At 41.7% G+C, this 23,002-nt stretch overlaps 1 protein-coding gene across 1 annotated transcript in view; it reads left to right on the top strand.

The window, feature by feature from the left end:
* Nucleotides 1-23,002, top strand: part of PDGFD (platelet derived growth factor D) — a 1,003,134-nt gene that overhangs the window by 758,277 nt on the left and 221,855 nt on the right. The gene's annotated exons all lie outside the window — the stretch shown is intronic.

Here is a 23,002-nt window from a genome sequence, read left to right as displayed (position 1 = left end):
ACTACTTCAATTGTGGTTCATAGAACAGTTCAATGGTTCGGCGCTTAGAAGTCACTTTTGCGAGCATTAAATGTGGCAACGAAATGGCCATCTGCATTGCGTCACTGTACTTTATTTTATGCGAAGAAAGTTGCGACTGGCACCGTAGCGCTTGACAAAAACTTGACTTGTTGCAGTTTCTAATAGGGAATACGGTGTTTACTGGGTTCTCGACCTTTTTCTACAACGTGTTTTGCTTGCGCAGTTTCCCCCAGATAGCACCCAGGCAAAATTCGTCCTGCAAAACTCAGACGAGAGCACAATTTTCGGGAATTCTGTATTGGCTGCAAAGTGCGAAACGCAACTGATTTCCAGCACTGGTTCCAACATTTATATATGACACTAAACTGTCTAGCTATCAGAAAGGACCGAGCAATATGAAAGAATGCACCGGAATAAAAATGTATTTATTTTGAGATTTGTGGTTTAGTTGGCAGTGGCCAATCTATAGCAGAGACATATGCCATGCCCCCAGACGGGAACAAGTGAGTCAGGTGTTAAACCTTAAAATCCTGTGAGTGAGGTTTTTAAATGATATAGTCAATCAGTCATCATTTCTTTATTCGGTCAATATAGACCATAAATGCACCAGGAAAATTACAACATATATATACTAATAATATTTAAAACATGATATAATAAATGAAACTTGAAGGTATGTTCAAATAACGTGAGAGTATTCAATCCCGTTGAACCCTACAATAAGGGAGAAGGATATTATTGGCTGTTGAGTAGAATAAGGTGGTCTAAAACGAATATGTAGCACCCCAGCCCTTATTGCTACCTTGAGATAGATTTAAAATAATTCTTGTTCTACAAAATCTAGTCTGCTGAAATTCCGAGTTGCGCTGCCAGTTACCAGAGGTAACCTGGGGGCATATGTATCAAGTTCCGTTTTTGCAATTGTCAAATAGCGATTTTTAGGGAATCTCTATTTGAGAATTGCAAAACGGCATGTAATAAAAAATTCGCAAATGTTTTGCGATTCCTTGGCATTCCTTAATTGCGATTAGCAAATTGCTAATCGCAATTAAGGAAAACCTTCCCATTCATTCCTATGGGCTAAGAGGCCCATAGGAATGAATGGGAAGACATTCTCATTTTGCGATTCGCAATTTGAGAACCGCAAAATGAGAATGCAATTTCAAGGGTGCTAGGGTGTCAAAAGGACACCCTGTTGCACCCCTGAAATATGTATGTTTGCACATGTGGCGCACATACATGCCCTAAGGGCATGTCTGTGCGTCACATGGCACTTTGAAAAATGCCAAAAAGGGAATTTTTCAATGAAATCGCAAATTAACACCAACTTGAAGTTGGTGGTAATTTGTGATTTCTTACGGCCAAATTGCAATTTTTCTAGGCTTCATACATTGCATTTAAGGAATCGCAATTTGGAATTTAAGGAATCTTCATCGGGGGAGGCCCTCAAGGACCTTTTCTGAGCTGAGGAGATCACGCCCACAGGAGCTGTGACATTTAGCGCATGTCTTGCTCCTGGCTACCTGACCTGAAAATAATGAGTCACCTAGGCTGACGTTTGCTCAGACTTATATACACTCTTGATGTCCAAAAGGTGTGGGGGCATGACCCCCCCACCCTTAAAGACTGGCCACTACTGGTGATTATTTAAGGGGGTGCAAAGAGAAAAGGGTGCAGTCCTAAAACATATTTTTTCAACAATGCATTGTCCATAGACCTTTTACACACACACAAGTGTGACTAAATGATTCAATGAAATTACATGAAATTTGGCAGGAATATAGCTAACGGTGTGGAAAGGGTCCCTTTTGGTATTTGATCTGAATTGGCTCAGTCGTTTTCAAGTAATAATGGTCAAAAAGCCAGTGATATTTTAGACCGCGTTATACTACTGTACCTTCACGGCATACTGTGGTACATGGCAATGTAATGTAATGTAACATAGACTTATATAGCGCAAAACTGTCACCCTACGGGTATCCTGGTGCTGTGACTTACCAAGTTGTCACTGACGGAGCAGATAACCTATTCGCCAGTTATGGAGAGCTCATTTTACTCATCCCTAGGGAAGAGCCAAGTCCTTAAGCTTTTCCTAAATGGAAGCAGAGATTCATTTTGTCTGATGTTCAGGGGAAGATCATTCCAGAGTTGTGAGGCTACTACACCGAATGCTCCACCACCTGTCCTGGTCTTCTTGAATCTGGTGGTAGTTACCAGATTTGCACCTGAAGAACGTAGATTTCTCCCAGGAGTATACCAGGTGAATTTCTCCTGCATGGATATTGGACCCAAACCATGTACTGCTCTAAACACAATACAGAGGGATTTGAATTGGATTCTCTCATTGATGGATAACCAGTGAAGGTCCTTTAAAGCAATGACAAAACACATTATTGGTTAATCAAAGTCCTTGCAAAATAAAAATGCATCACTATTGTTTAGACCACACTTTGTCTTTGTACTGTGTTTTCATGTGAAATATAGCTTATTATAATTTATAAATGTATAGGAAGACATAAATCAGTTTAGCAAACTCTGTAAAGGTAGGGAATATAATTGTTATTGATTTATAGATTTAAAAAAATGTTTACATGAAATTTTGTAGAAAGTACCATGGTACCTGTTGAAATAAAAGATATATAACAAACAACACTATATGACACACCACTCCACTCTATGCCACTCCCCTGTAGGCCACTTTATTCTTCGCCATGCAACTCTAGGCCACTTTACGTCTTATCACTCTACAACACAAAATTCTATGAGACAATACTCTATGCCACTCCACTCTACAAAACTCTACTCTACTCTACGACAATCTATGGCCCTCCATTGTTTGACACTCTAATCCACTCTGCCACTCTACAACACTCTACTCCACTATACGGCACTATACAAAGCCCTACCTCACTCTATGCCAATCAATGACATTGTTTCCTACTCTAAGAAACTCTTTGCCACACCATGCCACTTTAGTCCACTCTACAATATGACATTCTACCCCACTACTCCAATCTACTCCACTCTACACCACCTCTATGCCATTCCTCTATATGACATTGTATGCCACTCCACTCTATCACTCTCTGACACTCTACTCCACTCTACTCCACTGCAATTCAATCTATGCCACTCCACTGTCCATCACTCTATGACACTTCACTCTACGACTCTCCTCTCTACTCCACTCCACTCTGACACTGTACTCAACACTCTCTTCCACTCTACTCTACAACAATCTACTCAACAATGCACCCCTCTACGATACTCTACTCCACTCTACAACACTCTACTACACTCTTTGCCACTATACAACATTCTACTCAATGATACTCTATTTGACGACTCTCCACTCAGAGACACTCCATTCTATGCCACACCTCTATTCGACTTGCCACTCCACGCTGTGCCACTTAATTCAATCCCACGCCACTCTAGGACATGCCAATCTACTCTATGCCACTCCACTCTGAGACACTCTACGACACGCAACTCTGACACGTCACTCTACTCTACTCTATGACACATCTCTCCACTCTATGACAGGCCACTCCACTCTATGACACTCCACTCTACTCTATGACACTCTACCCCACTACTTCAATCTACTCCACTCTGCACCACCTCTATGCCATTCCTCTCTATGACACTGTATGCCATTCCACTCTATCACTCTCTATTACACTCTACTACACTCTGCTCTACAACACTGCAATTCACTCTATGCCACTCCACTGTCCATCACTCTATGACACTTCACTCTATGACACTCCTCTCTACTACACTACACTCTATGACACTGTACTCAACACTCTCTTCCACTCTACTCTACAACAATCTACTCAACAATGCACCCCTCTACGATACTCTACACCACTCTACAACACTCTACTACACTCTTTGCCACTATACAACATTCTACTCAATGATACTCCATTTCACAACTCTCCACTCCACTCTATGCCACACCTCTATTCGACTTGCCACTCCACTCTGTGCCACTTCATTCTATCCCATGCCACGTTAGGACATGCCAATCTACTCTATGCCACTCCACTCTGGGACACTCTGCGACACGCAACTCTAAGACACGTCACTCTACTCTACTCTATGACACACCACTCCACTCTATGACAGGCCACTCCACTCTATGACACTCTGTACCTTGTATCTGAAAATTTCACCTAGCAATAATTTTTGTTTCTTCAGTGAATTTCTAGGTTTTTTTTAACATACAGTAATATTTTACTACCATAAATAAAGCTCACCCCCGCTACGCACAGCCTTTGGCTGTATGCGGTGGGGGTTGGCCACATGGCTTGGCCTATAGCCATCCCATCACAAGCAAGCAATCCAACACCAGGCCCTGTGCACAACCACATGCTGAGAGTCAACCCAGCTGCACACAACCTTTGGTCATGCACGGCATGGGATTGGTTGCAGGGCCTGCAGCCTACCCCCAGCGGGCAGCCAAACCCCATCATGCATAGCCGAATGTGTGGGGTTGGTGGCAAGGCCTGGCTGCACTCAGGCAGACCTTAACCCCTGGGACTGATTTGTCAAAAAAAGGAGAAGGGGGTATGTGCCCCCCTCCATAAAGCTTTGCAGACCTTGGAGCCCCCATGTACCAGGGCTGTATTTTTTTATTAAGAGAAGGGGTGCTTAGCCCTCCTCCCTGAGCCTTTGCAAGCTCTAAGGACCCATTCCACAGGGCCTTTGTTTTCTAAAGTGAGTTGGCAAAGGTCCCCCTCCTCGACCCTCTTGGGGCTCCCCGGACCCATCCCCCAGGGCCTTTTTCTAATAAGGAAAGGGGGCATGCAGCCTTTACCACCATGCCACTGTACAACACTCCACTCTATGCCCCTCCACTCCAAGACACACTAAGACACACCACTCTATGACATGTACACCACTCTGCCTTATGACACACCACTCCACTCTAAGCCATTCCACTCAAGAATACTCTACTCCACTGTTAGGAACTGGGTCTCTAGTTGGCAGAGGTTTTCACCCTGTGCAAGTAGGGACCACAATCCTAGTCAAGGTAAGCTAGATACACACTTTATTTTAACCTATGCTCACCCTGTGGTGGCTTGGCACAGAGCAGGCAGGCTTAACTTAAGAGGCAATGTGTAAAATATTTGTGCAACACACACACACACAGTAACAAAATGAAAACACCACAAAAAGACCTCACACGTGTTCTGCTGAAAAAGTACTTTGGATGGAGCAAGTGTTGAAGTTAAGAGCATGATGTGTCGGTTCCGGTTCACACAGTGGGGACCTGCGTCATCGTCGAACATGATCATCGAGCCACTCAAAGTATCGTCGTCAGGCCCTGCAGGCTCTGAAATCGTAGTGATCCAGCGGAAAGGAGGGGAAGATTTGCATATCCTCCCTGCATCACAGATCCGTCACCACACAAGCTCATTCACCCACGCATTCATTGGTGGGGCCCATAACACCAACACTCATACGTTTCTCTCACGAGTCTGCACACAGAAGGGATGAGGAATGTGGGGGGGGGTACCTTATTACCTATAGGGAAGGAAAAATTTATTGCAGAATATAAATATTTACATCAACGCCTATAGGATCCTAAACTTAACATCAAGGCACTCCACCACTTGGTCTATGGACCAATTAGTTGGACTGGTTGAAGGTGATTTAGAACCAGCTAAAACACATTAAAGCTTCAGAATCCTTTTAGTAACCTACTAGAAGAACCACAAACTCATTTTCTTTTAATCAATATTTAGTTTATCTAATTTCTTGCTTTCAGTTGCATAATTAGCATTTAGTTCAACAAATACTCAAATTTACTTATTCAGCACAATTTAGCATGACATTTATATTTACCTATTCCTGCTATCGGGCCATTTATAATTCAATTGGCACTGCATAACCAAAATCCTTTTGAATAATTGTCCCAATCGAATGCAGGCCAAGCTCAATAAGTCCGAAAGTTCTTTTCGCTGAGCACGGCACAGTCCTAAAGATATCTAATGGACCAAGTAATCGTACAAGCAATTCAGGACACCCCTCTGGAATGCACTAACACCTCCGGGACGCACGCTGTAACTCCTCCCTATTCTACTACTCTTTTATAATAAAAATCTGGGTAACATGAAACATTTATTGAACTGGGATGAACTGTGATTGTTCCATCTGGCAAAATTGTTATATGGTCCAGTCTTCTCACTGTCTTGGGTTCTCAGAGACTTAGCTTGGTCATATCCTCAGTTTATGTCATGCTCATGCAACAATGTTGATTCTTCAGTATAGGTGACTATTGTTTTCTCCGGGTAAATTTTACTGACTGAAATCTGGCAGTCCTCCACGTTCCTATCCTTGACCAGGAACACTGTGCTCTGAATTGAGGATGCCATCCGAGTCTGCGCAGAAGACATCGCGCTCACAAGACGGTGGCCACTTCCGAACTCCATTTTGAATATCATGGCTTGATAGGCCGAATGCCAACTTAAGCAAAACAAACACAAAAGAATAATTATTATGCGGAAATGAAGATTCTAATGTTAAATCCACACTAATCCCTTTATATATTAGTATTTTCCTAGCTTATAGCGACATTTAAAGCAATAATACTCACCATTCGTCCCTAACAAAAACGCAAACATCACTAAAGCAACATAAATCATGCAATATTCTATCACCACACCTGCTATTGTTAATAGGCATACCACAATTTGTCATTAAAGTTATTCTGCCATGCAAATAGCAATGAGTCCCACGTGTAATTTGTGTTTATCAAAAATGCACGTTGTTGATTAATATATCACAGCACACAATTAATTCAAATTAATATATAAATTGATTACGTCATTAGTATTTTCATGCAAAATAGAGAAGGTATACAAAACTTTGCTTTACCTGCTCCATCAATCCCCCCTTTGGTGATTTTTAATATCCCCACAAGTTCCCTTACATTTTTGATAACATTTTCATGGAAATGAATTCAGTTCTCTTAAGTTTTGTTTATGTCACATGATTGTTTCCCCCGTTTCATCCTCTCTTGTTTTCTTATACACATTATCTTTCCATTCTTCTAGTTCTATATCTTCCATTTCTCTTTCCTTTCTTTCCTTCTCTCTTTTCTTTGCAGCTTCTCTTTTGATGTGATTTGGTAATTTTCTTGTTTTGCTACATAAACATCCTAGTCTCAGAATTAATACTAAAAATATCACACAGGTTACTGGAATTAGAATCTTACCAATAAATGTACTACCTAATTTTAATAAAACGTTTTTAATAGTAGAAAACCCTTTTCCAATCTTCTCCCAAACACTTTCAACCTCCAATGGAACAATCTCCTCGTGCAAGTCAGATATATTCCTAAAATATGTCTTCAAATCTTGACTTTCGTCAGGAATATAAGTACAACAATGTTGCACCTTCAGCATTCCACAGACTCCTGCCTCTTTGGCCAAAATAATATCAAGGGCAAGTCGATTTTGCATAATCATGGCTCTCATGGCAACCATTTCGGTATTCACCAGTAAGAACCCTCCAGCAGTGCTTGTCAATAAGCGATCCACTACTGTAGACAATTTTCTAATTTTGTGTGCATTCAGAGATATTCCAATGGCTGGTATCAGTGCTCCAAAAATATCCCCTACAATTTCTGACCAACTTTCCTTCCTTCTACGTGTTAGTTGTCTACCTATCTCATGCGCACCATCTTTTCCTCTTCCCACATGAAATATTTGTGGAAAGACCAGGCCTAGGTAACGTGTGCTATACCAATGGTCCGGTAATCTAAAATAAGCTTTGTTCCCACAGATAAAATATAATCCAGGGAATACCGGATCATTTCCTCATTTAAATCCCCATCCTCCCATGATTCTATAAGTATCATGGCAGTCACTCGGACCTATAAAATAGTTATCATACACAGTTTGATTTCTTTTAATACACAATTTCCCTTTCTGAGGCAAATCTAAAGCCATAGCTGGACTAGTTTCTCCTTTCAAATGTTTTTCTCTTTCAACGTCCCAGACTGTCTTTTCTTCCTTTCCCTCAGGTATCTTCCTTTGCATCTTGATTCTCCTTTCTTCTACCATATCTAAAAAAGTATTTTCTTCACTCTTCAGACTACAAGTGAGATTATTTCTAAATACTGATTCTAAATTCTAGGAAAATTCACCCACAAGGTTTTACCCTATTCAATTCAGGAACTACAGGCACTTGTGAAAAAATGTTATCTATATCAGAAAAATAATATTCTAGTTTCCCGGTTTTATAAAACAAACTCGCTAATACACTACATGTTATTCCATATGTCACTGGAAGGTGCTGGTATGCAACTCCCTCAGACACTGATGCAGGTAACTGCATGCAGACGTAGCAGTCTCTCACTTCCATGGTTTTTACATATTCATACAACAATTTTGAGAAGACATTTTTAGAAAAATCAGTTAGGGATCTAGCCTTATATAAGTAAGTTCTATCTATTTCTTTAGTTGGATGAATATCATGAATCTTTTCTACATTAGACTTATTTTCACTATGACCTTCTATTGTTTCAAACGTTACTTTAAATGAAACTATTAAAGCTAATACACTCCACAGAAGCATTAGTAATCCTGTACAACAGCAACACACCTTGCACCATCTTCGAAGGAACACACATGTAGATTTTCTACCTTCTGTGTTTTCCATTTCGGAAAATGATCAGTGTCTTTTGACTTAGCCTCGTCTGCTCACGACTAGTTTTGTCTAAACCCAAGGCTCTAGGCGCCTACTTGGTTCCTTTCGGATATGTCTCTTATTTAGTATTTTCAATTTTTTCTCTTCTGGAACACCTTGGTTTCCTCAATTTGGCATTTGATCGTCTTTCACTTTACTCTCACAGTCTTGGTTCAGAATTTCCTGAACATCCGTCTCTTCTCTGATGTCGGACAAGATTTCCGTATCTTCGTCTTCCTCAACCACTGCTGGTATAGCCACACCTAGATCCTCTTGGCTGTCTGCTTCCTCTTGTACTTCAGGAGGTGCCATGTATGTCCATTCTGGTGACTTATACTTCTGGTTGGGTTTCTTAGTCCGTTTTCCCTTCTCCAAGGGTGTTTGATCAATGTCTTTTGATTTCTCTTGGCTAGACACCTCATTCACTTGTTCAGCTCTAGATGACTTTACTCGTGTTAATCGGTATCTTAATCTCTTTAGCTTGTTTGGCCACACTTCCTCCTTTGCTGGCCTTTTCAACTTACTTCCTTTTTCACTTCTCTCAGTTCTCCATGCTCTTTTTCTCAGAACTCGACCTTCTTGTACTTCTTCGTCACTGTCCTTAGATTCAGTTCCACCTTGACTCTTTCCTTAGGTAGTTTTTCTTTCCACAACTTCCTGTTCCTTATCTACTTCTGTCCCTCCTCGTGTTTCTTCCACACAATCTTCCTGCTGACTAACTGTCCCTTCTTCTACCTGGATATGTGGTTTCCCTACACTTCCTCTGGGTTCTTCCACAACAGTCTTTCCCTCTCTTTCTGTATCTATTACCTCTCCATCTACTTCTGTGATTTCAGGTGGAATTTCTCTCGTTTTTACATGTGGAGCTTCTTTATCGAGAATTTCGTTGACAGTCTCTTCACTTTTTTCTTTTACTCTTTCATGTACTTGTATTTGTTCAGTATCTGACTCTGAGCTAGTGTCAGAAATCTCCAATCTCCTTCTTAATGGTAGATTCTCTGGTGCTATGACTGGACTTAATTCTAACTCCCACCTTTCAGGAGTTGGTCTTGTTCTTGTTTCTTCTGAATCTGATTCAGAACTGGTATCAGATTATTCAAAGTATTCTTCTTCACTGTTATTCGCTGGATTAGGAATTCGCAAGGTATGACTAGCATGAATCCTATTCTTCACTCTTGCACATTTCACAGTTGTCGTCTTGGTCAAGATTACTTGACGCGGTTTACCCCCGTGGGACCAGACAATTTCTTTTTCTATGCACTTTAACTCTCACGCAGTCTCCTGGACTTAGATCATGAGCTGGCTTCTTTTCAAGAGTGGTTGCATCCGATCCAACTTGATGAAACACAGAATGAATGGAATCAGCCAACCCCTTGCAATAATCCAACACCAAGTCATCAGATATAGGCAGTAGTTTGTTGACAGGAATGAAAACATGTCTCATTGCCCTCCCCATTACTATTACAATCCAGTATTCCTATCAGGGATAGATCTAATAGTCATGAGCACTAGAGGCAAGACATCAGGCCTTTTCAAACCTGTGGCTAAACAAATTTTTCCCAATCTACTTTTAATGGTGCCATTCACTTGTTCCACCACACCAGAAGCCTCTGGGCGATAAGCACAATGCAGTTTCTGCTGTACATTCATTGCTTCACAAATCAATTTCATGATCTCATTATGAAAATGCTTTCCTCTATCTGATTCGATCGTGACTGGAAAACCAAATCTGGGAATAAATTCTCTAAATAGTAGTTTTGCTACAGTTATTCCATCACTCCTTCTAGTTGGGTATGCTTCCACTCATCGTGAAAATAGGCAAACTACCACTAGAACATACCTCAGTCTATTGTAGGAGGGCATTTCAATGAAGTCAATCTGCATTCTGGTGAAAGGCCCTCCTTTCTGTCCTATCATTCCTAAGCTCACCACTATTTTCCTCCCAGGATTGTATTGGTGACATATAAGGCATCTCTGACACAGGCTCTCAGCTACAAGTCTAAACTTGGCATTATACCATGTCTGTTTGAAAAGCCTAATCATAGCATCCCTTCCTACATGTGCTTATCCATGATACATCCGTGCCATGGTAGAGACCATGCTATCAGGCATAATTGGTCTTCCATCCCGATAAACCCAAACGTGATCTGTCTCTTGGGGTGCACATCCTGATTTTATCCACTGTTTCCTTTCCTCATCTCCTGCTTCTTCTTGTAACTGCCTCACCTCCTCCCATGTGTTCACAGTGTTAGTAAAAAGCAAGGGACATGAATTCATTTCCTTTTCCCTGCCTCGATTAACCGAATTCTGGTTGCGTGCACAATATTGTGCCATGTCATTGGCAAACTCGTTCGCCGCTGATATATAATCAGCGGTCTTTGAGTGTGCAGCACATTTTACTACTGCCAATTGCTTAGGCAGCTGTATCACCTCAATCAATTTTCCAACCACTTCAGCATTCCTTATAGGAGTTCCACTCGATGTCAAAAATCCTCTTTGGGACCAAATTTGCCCAAAGTCATGCATCACACCAAAGCCGTACTGACTATCGGTAATCACAGTGACTCTCAGATTTTTCCCCAACTTGCAGGCTCTTGTTAATGCAAATAGTTCAGCAACCTGGGCTGATTTCACTCCTTTTAGAGAAGATGCTTCCAGTACAGCTGCTACAGTACATGCAGCGTACGCTGCACTCAAAATCCCCTCGTCTGTTCTCAAGCATGACCCATCCACAAACATCACATAGTCACTTTCTTTCAGAGGTACATCTTTTATATCAGGGTGTGGCTTAGTACAAAAATCAAGCACTTCCAGACAATCATGATCCACATCATCCCTGACTTCCACATTCTCAGCATCAGGTAACAATGTTGAAGGGCTCACATTGAGACATCTCACAAGGCTCACATTCGTTGCACCTAATATGACCTTCTCATACTTAGTTAGACGACTATGCGTCATAAACGGAGTGCGACTCCTAGTTAAAAGGATCGCCACGTCATGAGGCACAAACACTCTCACAGGATATCCCATCACAATTCCTTCACTCTGTTCCAGGCTCTTACAGGTAGCTGCTACAGCTTTCAAACAACCAGGTAATGCCACAGCTACAGGATCTAGTAGAGCCGGAAAATATGCAATTGGTCGTCTCAATTTTCCATGTTCTGTACTAGTACAGAAAGCGCACATCCATTTATTTCGCTGCAATAGAGCTCAAACTCTTTTTCATAGTCAGGCATGCTAAGAGCTGGGGCTTCACACAAACCATCTCTCAGTTGTTTAAAAACCTTTAACTCCTCCCTATTCAATTCAATGGGGTCTTTTACATCACTCTTTGTTAAACGTACCAGAGGTTTTGCAATCAGTGAGAAATTACTGATCCACTGACGGCAGTATCCAACCATTCCAAGAAACATTCTCACCTCTCTTTGAGTCATTGGGGCTCTCATTCCTTTGATTATCCTGATCCTATCTGCAGTCACTTTTCTCAGTCCTTTTTCAATTTTATGGCCTAAGTACTGTACTTCTTTTTGGCAAAACTGTCATTTTGATGGGGATACTTTAAGTCCTCCATCCGCCAAATGATTCAGTAGAGCTACAGTAGCCACTACACAGGCCTCTCGAGTTCTCGACGCCACCAGTAGGTCATCGATATATTGGACTAGTACTGAACATTTGGGCATTTTTAAATCTTCTAGAGATTTCTTCAAAATCTGATTGAATATCGATGGACTTTCTATATACCCCTGTGGGAGTCGGCACCATGCCAAAGTACGTTCGCCAAACCGAAATGCAAAAATCTGTTGCCTATCAGGGTCTAATGGAATGGAAAAGAAAGCGTGACACAGGTCAATGAATGTGTACCACTCTGCATCATGTGGAATATGGTATAGAATCACAGAAGGGTTTGGTACGATGGGACAACATGATACAACAATTTTATTCACCTTTCTTAGGTCTTGCCCTATCCTGAAAGTTCCGTTAGGCTTTTTCAGACCCATAATCGGTGAATTACATGGGCTGCTCATTATTTCTCTCAAAATACCTAATTATTTCGGGCGTCAATTTATACTGCGGAATATTTGGATAACTTATTCCTTCATTTACAGTGATCTTTACAGGGTCTACATTTTTCATTAATCCCATATCCTCTCCTGTGAAATCCCACACCTCGGTTCTCACTGTTTTCCTTAATTCTTGAGGCAATTCCTCTGGGTCAAATACCGCAAAGGCTTCAGTAACCTCCAGTTCCATATTTGCCATGGTCATTTTGTACAATACATCCTCATCTGGAGTTTCAAAAGCTGGTATCATCAGGAGTACAGAAAATCGTGCAATTCATCTTACACAACAAGTCCCTTCCTAACAAATTTACAGGACTTGTATCACACACAACAAAACGGTGCATGTCTGAAAATTTCCCTATCTTAACTTTAACTGGTTCAGTAAGGTACGTTTTTATCTGTCTGTTTGAGACTCCAACTACTTGGATTGTGTCGTCCGAGAGAGGAAGATTTTTAACGTCAGCTGACCTAACAGTTGAATGAATAGCACCAGTATCTACTAAGAAAGTAATGTTTTCAGCATTTATCTTTCCATCCACAAAAGGGCCTGTCTGGTCTACTTCCAGAGTTGTGCCAAGTACGCACTCTTCTTCCTCTCCTCGGCACCGTCAATAACTCTCTTCTGACTCACTCTCATCGCGTTATAGCCAATACTGCGAAACAGCACTAGCATGCGGCAGCTAAGTTACTTGTTCTTCAGTGTAGAATCCTGTCTCATTACTGTATCTCTGAGGGTTTACACTCTGTGGAAAAGGCGGTTTTGGCACCTGACATTGTTGGGCAACAACCTGCTGCTGTCGCTGTGGTTGACAACTCACCTCATTCTGCACCTGTGGATTTAATGATGCATTATCGCCATTAGCACTTGGGGGTAATTTACACTGGGATTTCCAATGCCCTATCTTTCCGCAGTTATGACATGGCCACTTCTTTTTGGCTTCTTCTATACTAATCTGTCCTTTTCCCTTCCCAATGTTGGGTTTTTGTTTCATATGGCTCATGCCATTTGCCTGTTCAATCAGTTGGGCTTCCTGTCTTTCTGCCACTTTAACCTGAGCCCACATGGCCTTTTCTTTTAACTTACGTTGCTTGGCTTCAATCTCACCGCTAAAATACTTTGCATGCCTCAATACTTCGTCTATCTTTTTATTTTGCCAATCCACAATATGCTGTTTAATCATTTTACTTACTTAAGGTCGCAACCCGTACACAAATCGATATACAAATTGACTTAAATCTTTCTCACTCAAATTTTCATCACCACTGTATTGTTTAAAAGCCAATAACAATCACTCATAATAAGCACGTACAGATTCTTTTACTTCTTGGTGAGTTCTATCAATCTTTACCCAATCAGTTTCTTTTGGAGGTACTTTATTTTTCAGAAAGGTAACTACCTGTTCGTATTTTCTCATTACCTCTGGATCAGGGGCACCTGTTTTAGGATCTCTAGGGTATTCCTGAGTAGGCCAACCTATTGTAATCTTACATTCTGCCCATAGATCTGCTGGCACAATTATGTCAAATAGACTGTTCAAATCAATCCACAGTACTTTTGATAATTTGATAAACCTGTCTACCTGCCTATACCATTCCACCGGCTTCTCGCGAAGACGGGGGAAGTCATTTGTAAATGATAAAATATCCTGTCTAGTCCAAGGAACACGCACATAGCCTCCTCCTGGGATCTCCCTCATGGGACACTCAGTTACCACTTTCTCTTTTTCTCTTACTGGGAAAGCTGCAAACGTTTTATCTGTTACATCGTCTCGTTTCCGAAACCACCTGCTCTTCCATTTATCTACATCGCCCCATTTTCTTAGTAAGACAATTAGCTCTTTAATTTGAGTTATTCTTCCTGTGGTATTCAAATTCTCAATGTCTTTTTCAGCAAAATCTACTCTGTATGGTTTCTGTAATGACTTCATTTTCTCAAAATCGATACCCATTTCACTCGCCACTTCTTCCAATTTCTCATGCAAATTTCTCACCCTCCATGTTATACTTTTACATAGAAACACTAGCTCTTCATCCTGATATGCTTTTAACTTTTCTGTGGGAACAGTCCCTGCTATCAATTCTTCCAAAGTTATTTTTAATTTGGCCACATCTAACGGTTGGGGTTCAGCATCTTTTTGCTGTAAGCTCCTTAACCACTCACTTAGTTCATCAGAAGTGGTACCTACAGGAATTATTTCATTCCTCACTCGTTCTAGACTCTTTGGTGATTCTGGTACTGATTCTGTTGTCATTCGTGTTTTATTTGTTGGACTCTGATTCACTGTCAAATCTTTAGGAGTACTTAACCCAGAAGTTCCTACCAATTATCCCCATGGACTTTCTCCTGAATTCCTTTTTCCGGTTTCAACTTGTTTATTACTGTTGTAAGGGATTGTTAACAATGCTCACTATTCTTTTGCTTATCAAAAACAGGCATCACTGGTCCTATTGTTACAGGAACAGTTACAGCTTCCATATTTTTGGTCAATTCCCTAATCTTTTCAGTTAATTCCAAGGTAGTTCTGGCTAATTCAGCTGAGTTTTCATTTGTCATTCTACCGGGCTGTGTATTTTCTAATTCTCTAAAGGGATTATTTTTCCCTACCTCAGGTGGCGTTGGCTCAAATTTTATATTTTGTGGTGCCTCTTTTACTGGCGCACTTGGTGTCAACAAAGTAGAATTTGGTTGGTACGGGGAGGATTTTTTTAAAACATGTCCTCGAGTACATCATCCTCCGACTCATTCACACCATACTTGTAGCCTTCTGATCCTGTATTGTTTCTCTTTTCTGTACACTTTCTACTACTAGTTTCTTCAGCATTTCTCATAGGGAATATTCCATCAGCCATATTTGCACTCCGCCATCTCCTCATTCTGTCATCATGATTTTCCTGCCCACACAGTCTACCAAACATGTATTTATACCTTCCACCACTCCGCTGTCACTTCCTTTCATACATCTCACCTTCCCATTCTGTTAATGCTTCGAACTGAGTAGGTCTAGGTCTCGGTTCAAATCTCATCATCCTTTCTCTTAAGTTCCTTAATACCACTAAATTAAATGAACCATTTTCTGGAAACGCTAAAACTCCATCATCTTTTGTATACTTTGCCCAATTATCTAGCCAAATACATGTATGATACACATATTTTGCAACCATGAAGGATGCAGGCGATTTCGGTGGAGGAAGCAACTGTCCCTCTCTACTCACAATCGGCTTATCCTTTTTAAATAAATTCTTGATCTTCCCAAACCATGACTTTTTCTTTTTTTCTGGTGGATCGTAATACATCATTTTCCTTATTCTATATCACTCGATCTCCTCTATGACTATTCTGTGGTTTTATCCAATCGTAGCGTGACTCACACTAACACACCAATCCGGAGCATCTATGTCACTTTTGTAATTCTCCAATCTCAGCGCGACTCACTCTAACGCACCAATCCGGAGCGTCTACGTCTCTTAATGGCTGGCCAATCCCAGCGCGGTCTTTCTGAAGTCAGTTTTCTCGCTACTCCTGCTTCTACTGACCCCTCCTTTACAAAATTTATCGGCAAACATTCTCTTCGTTCTTTTCACCAAAAATCTGTTAGTAACGACATAAAAACACAACCATTGTACCCTTCGCAAAACCAAATAAATAGTTTTGACCACTACCGACACTCTTTGGTGTTGCGATTCTGAAAGGGGGGGGTACACTAAAGTAGTCCACTGGCTGTGTATTTCGTCTTCCCAAATTTGACTGACCACATTGTCTGCTGGTATAAATCAGTATCCATCTCTGCCCATTTCGCCTCTGGGTCCCATGCTAATCTGGCTCTGAACTTCTTGTCGTAATGTGACCACGCATAACCCTCATAAGTCACCTGCACCCTCCTAATCATGTCCATGTTTTTAAACAAGGACACGCACCTGTTGGGGTTCTTCTCACAATATACGCTTGCGAATGTCTAAAACGCGGCTGTCCAGTTTTCTATGGTCTGGGGCACCTTGTGTCTCTTTGACAACTCCCACTCTTCTTCTTTCGATCCCACTTTGGACCTCATTTCCCTATGTAGAAGTTCAGCATCTCTACATATTTTCCCTTCCATGTGTTTTCCTTTTTGGCCAACATGATGTGTGCCCCAATGGCTTTGTCACCCCCATTTAGGGCAGTTTTGGCAACTTGACCTCCTTACTCTCTTTAGTGCCCTCTACCTGCTAATTTTGCTTACCTTCTTCTGCTTCTTCCGTATCTGTGTCTTGTCACCTGACTTCCCTTTCACCCTGCTTGTCGCCTCCTCCCCTTCAGGCTTCTGCCCTTCTGTACCCACACCCGTGTCCATAAGCATCGCCCTTTCCGCAGCCGGACCTCCCCGTCTGCCTCTTTTCTGCCCGCATCAGTCGCTGTGGACACTTTAAGGTTTGTACTGACATGCAGACCATGATCCCCCTGGCCTAACCTGGCGTCAAGATCGGTGTCCAGCCACCTAACCAGTCGTGCAGAGGCTTGGGTCACGTGCACCTGGGCCGAGTAACCACATCCTGTAACATACAAGACACATCATTACTGAGACCCCCCATCCTTCCTGTGTCCCTCCTTCTTACTCCCCCACAATCTCACCCTCCTCTATGCTTTCTTCATCGTAGACTAATCTTGTTACCTCCAATGCTCCCCTTTGGTTCTATGCACTCTCCCATGCGTGCTTCCTCACACTGCCTCCTACTGCAATTGAGTTCCTCCAAATCAATCACTGGGTGCTGGGGTGGCTCTCGTCACCCCTCAGTCATAGTTTCACGGTCCTGTGCTGTCCATGTCACCGCTTCCCCAGAGGCCGCATTGACTCAACTGGGCTGCTGTACTGCCAAGGCCATCTCTGACCTTCGTGCGGTAGTGTTCCTGAGGTTCAGCTGGTCGCCTTAGGCCATGCCTTCTCTTCCCTTCGGTATCTTGGAGCCGCATGTGACTTGCCCGAGGCAGCTGCCTCCCGTTCTTGCTGTTCCTGCAATGAAATGGAAAGATCCCAGAAAGATCCCACAAACTGGGGTTAGTATCCCTACCAATCCCCTCCTGCATCAGGTTCGGGCACCACTGCCGATACCACTGCCAATACCACCTGCTAACTTTGACATCCGTGTGGGCGTTCTCAGTGCCCTCCCTGCCCCTGGGCCCTCCCCCAACTCTGACTGAAACAATCTCCCCTTCCCATTGAGTTCCCTGCCCTGCGCTGAATACCAGTGTCTGCTATTTTTAAAACTACAGATAACATTTTTCAAATAAAAAACATAAGATGAGATGAGTGTGTGGTGGTTCAAATTCTCTTTGTTAATTGTCACTACCCCAGTCTTAATCACTGCGATTTCTGATGACTAATTTGCCTCACGTATTGTAGTTGCATATTTAATTGGAAAGCTTTAACTAGGCTATCGCAATTGAGCCTTATTTTGGCCAGTCCTGTTTTGATCTCAGCAGCTCACACTTCAGTGGGGGTCAACACTGCAATGGTTATAAAGGAGCCAAGTCACAGAGGTGTTCAAAAAGTACTACTTTATGCACTCATAAATGTCTTTGTGAATCTGACCCGAAGTGTCCAGTTCCCTACTGCTTAAAGTGCAAACTGGACGGTTGCACTAAATGCATGAATATTCACATTTTTTTGGCCCAGCTCACAAAAACATTTAAGAATACTAAATTAGCATAGCACTGCTACCTGGTCTACACTCTCTCGTGATTTGGCGCTATTGAGAATCTGCTGGACTCCCAGTACACTATACATTAATTTTGGGTGATCGCCACAAAGTAGTGAATTCAGTGCAGCAGGGCCATGCTGTATAGGTAGGCTCTGACTGGAGCTAAGAAGATTAATTATATCTCAAAATATAAGTTTTAATTTTTCATACAGCTATTTCTCTTAAACGTATTATTTGTTTCGGGAATGGTCAACCTAAATATTATTTTTCAGTTATTTTATTGCGAAATATAGCAAACCTGCCATGAACTCATCTCTCTGTAGCTCTGCCAGCTCCACGAAACATCCTTAGGCAAGGTCAGAGACAACACTTCCTCTCACCTAATTCTTCAGGCTTTAAAGACAAAAGAATGTTTTCATCTTTTCAAAAGGACCAGATGGCTTTCATGGCAAAGCAGGCTTGCACTCTAATTTACAAAGTCAATTCCGTGTAAGTAGTCTTTGCTCTACAAGCTAAATGACAAATATTGAGGCTTGTCATTCATGCTGCACTCTGCAGAATAAAGATTAAACCCTAAGCACGAATACTTTGTAAAAATAAAGCACGTCTGGATAAAACGAAGCAATGCTCTCGCTCAGGTCAGCTGCCTGCGGTTTGCTTCAGCATCCTCTGTAGTGCAGTAATAGGCCACTGCACCCTTTGTAGTGCGGTGGGGCCTGCTCCTCTTTAGGGATCCAAGCTCTGCCAGAGTAAAGTCATCCTGCTGGTATGAAAATGTATTTTGTTCCAAATAAAAGTTGCAAGAGAGAGGGCATCATTTTGCATTATGCCATTCTTTTTTTTATAATTGCATAGCGATATCAAATAATTAATTTCAAGGAAAAGTGTAGTCACCCTTCTTTTAATAACTCAGCGTATTGTCCATACTACTTACCAGCTCACAGCCAAAATTGTCTCCCCCATTATATAGAATCAGGACCAGTGCTGACAGAAATGACGCACCAACCATAATTTCTGTGACAAAATGAACCCCTTATTTTGTTTATTTCTAAAGAAAATTATTTAAAATTTACTGCTATGATTCCATCAAAGTGGCTTCAAGTGCGTAACGGTTGTGTCATAAAAACAAAATGTTAGCGCTCTAGCTGTTGATTAGAAAACTATGCGAAGCTGCAGTAGAATACTGGGTAATCAACTGACAAACTGCTGCTGATGTTGTAAGCTCTCAGAATACCTGACTTTATTCTCACATGGCATAGGACGATAGTGTGAATTTATAGAAAATGGGACAACAAACGAAGGGGCTTATTTACAAGCCCTTTGCACCACCAATGCATCACTTTTATTGACGCACCAGCAGTACAATGGGCATCGCCATATTTCCAAGGCCATGTAAAGTCACCCTGCGTGACCTTTCATGGCCTTATAAACATGTTTCCCTTTCACGCATAACATGAAAGGGGCATTCCATGGGTGTTGCTGTGGGTGTTCCATAAACATTGTCATTGGTACCAGTTCCTAGAAGGGAAAGAGGAAGAACACACAACAACCTGGTCGATTGTGGATGTGTTGAGATGTCTCCAAAATCGGTGTGAGTGTGCAAAGAAAGGAAAAGATACTCCTGTGGGGTACTAGTTGTGCCCTCACACACCCTTGCGAGTGTATAGTATCATCATTGGGCACTGCTCCTCGTGGGGGTGGCGCTGCAGTCCCTCACGGGCCCTACTGGAGGGCTCTCTGACGGAGATCTTCTAGGAGTTGCCGCATTTGTGCATGTGGGTGTGTGGGTTTAAAAGTAATAGTGAGTGAAAGTTAAAATAACCCAGTAGGTACCGTTATGGATTAGGTTAAAAATATATCACGTGGATGGAGACGCAATTTATGTAAAAATGAGAGGGGAAAAAAAGGCAAATCGATCCCGCTGCTGTTTGTTCAGTGATATTTTGCATATTAACTCCATTGGAAATGTTGTTCCTTGGTACAGATGATAATACTGAATAGAATTTTACCGAATTTGGAATAGAAGTAGAATTCTTTTCAAGGAAGAGCAATTGCTTAGAATGTCATAGATCTAGTTTTTGTGAAATTAACTTTAAAGAATCTTTTGAGGGGCTTGAAAGGGTTAAAAAGGTAAAGATATCTGCACCTTGAATCCATGAGTGTTACGTGAACCTGGCTTTGCAGATCACAAGTAGATTTCATTTTGAAAATAGACAAATCTGATTGGACTGGGTATCTTTTCCCATCCTCCGTTTCAGTTTTGCTGACCCAAACTCACTATGTGCAATCTGGTTGGCTGGCTGCAACCTAACACATTTGTTTGCCCCAGCTAATATATAAAGGAGCTCTACCGGGCATAAGGTAGCATGGGGATCTTCCTCTGACCCCATGACTCAATTATGAGTGTCTCAAATAGAACCCCCATGGAGATACAACGTTCTTTGGACCCAGAGGTAGTTTCAAAGACCAAAGCGAAGCCAATAAATTGAGGATCCCTGCCTTGGGGTTTACAACAAGGGTTCTTGGACCATTGTTAGAACTCCCACAAGGTTCCTAGACCCAGCAAAAGTCCAACAGAGGGAACAGGCAGAAAATACCGTGACCACTGCCTCAGGTCATGGGCCCCTTTAGTTTAAAAACAAAAAAGAAAGCACATTTTGCCATGTTATTTTTGGGACCTGAGGAAGGGTTTGCAGACTCTAGCATGGCTCCAAGGTCCACCAACTGTTCCTCATGGTTAGTGATCCCCTGGCAAGGGCACCTTGATCTGTGTTAAATGCTCCTCTCAGGTTCATGAACCATGTCTCAAGGTTAGTGTAACCACGCTGATTTTTGTTACCCTGTGGACTTGTTATAGTATTCACAAACCTAGTACTGGGTCCGTGGACCCCTAAATAAGACTGCCTATAGAGGCTTGGGCAAAGGACCAGACCATAGACCAAGTTTTGCGGTTAACTCCAGTGCACATGACAAAAGGTCACATACACGGAGGCTGGCCTGTCACAGGATTGTGGCGTCATACTCTGTATTTAACTGTTGGATGTGGTACATAAGCACAAAACCCTACAATCTTCCTGTAAAAATCCAAATTAACATGGAGATATGGTTAGATGTTGTTATAACATTTAATGTATCTTTAAAAAACAAATTCATATAAAAATACCATTTAATGTATGTTTAAAAAACAAATTCATATAAAAATAGACAGTTAAAGTACAATTATGGTAAGAAACTAAAGCCATAAAATCACTAACATTTGTTACTAACATGTGTGCATTAGGATTGGCTCTATTGTACAAACCTCACACAACACTCATGCAAATGGTGATTATACTCAAGTCTTTGTGGTTCTAGCATGGGATTACAAAGATGTCAGGCTAGGATTTCATAGGGAATACCCATGAACCAACCTGCAGCAGTCTCTTAAATGTCCACATTTGTTCAATTTGATCTCAAACCAATTTAGGAAAAAGCTGTTAAGACTTGAATATAGTCAAGAAGACTTCCCAGGCCGTATTCCATCTCATTGAGAGTAAAACTTCTCTCTGCAGATTCACCTTTCTAAACAGGCCAAGCTAAGAAAGGTGAGCCAAAGACTATCATTAGGAAAGACTAGTTCCTGAAATGATGTGGGAGCTTAGTCACATCTAACACTGAGATTGTGTTCTCTCTCCGCCATAGGGTTGGATTAGCTATATGGAAGGATTAAGGACTGGATTTAGCGTTTAGAGGACTAGGTACTCAATCGTAAACACAATAGAGTTCCCTGTCCGTCAAACCCTTGGTCTGTCTGCCTCAGTTAGATTCGGGTAGAGCCTAAATATTCCATTGACAGAGCCCCGCTGGTTCTGTTAATGGAATACCTCCTCCAACTGCCCGACAGGATCCGGGCCATGGAAGGAAGAACTTCACACCATCCACCCTGTTGAGGGTGGATGTTCTTAACTCTTTACTATCCTGTCCATCATCGCCTGGAAAAACCTGACAGTAAGGGACTGGATAAAAAATAATTACCTCGCATCCTGGGAGAGAATGCCCAGGGTTTGGGGGCTATTTGTATTCTTTTTTTTCAAAAAACAACTCCCACTTTGGGAGTTTGTTTTTGTAAAACAAAAAACTTTTGAAAAGTTTGAAGGCTGGCAATGATGACTGACCTTCCTTAAAACTTTTCCTAGATTGACAGTAACCAACATAAATGCTGTTTCTTTCAATGTAGAGAACAGTCCTTAGGTCTGGCTGAAAACTTTAAATTTTATGTGTTGATATCCCTTGGTATGGCAGAGATATTGTCCTATGCCATCACAATAGAATAACTCAGTTCACTCTAAGACCCTACGTTTTAGGGTACAATTTTAGGGATAGCATTAAAGTTAGTGCAGTTACTTTTGTAGTTATAAAATTCAATGTAGTGGCATCCTTAGTACTGGCACTCTCAGTAGTAGTAATTTCGTTAGGGTGCCTCAGATGTAGAGGCACCTCGATGTAGTGGCATTCTCAGCAGGGATAGACAACCTCCTATGTATTACCATAGCATTCAT

Source organism: Triturus cristatus, chromosome 8 (assembly GCF_964204655.1).
Source record: "Triturus cristatus chromosome 8, aTriCri1.1, whole genome shotgun sequence".
Lineage (NCBI taxonomy): Eukaryota > Metazoa > Chordata > Amphibia > Caudata > Salamandridae > Triturus > Triturus cristatus.
This window is presented reverse-complemented; position numbering and strand designations above follow the sequence as displayed.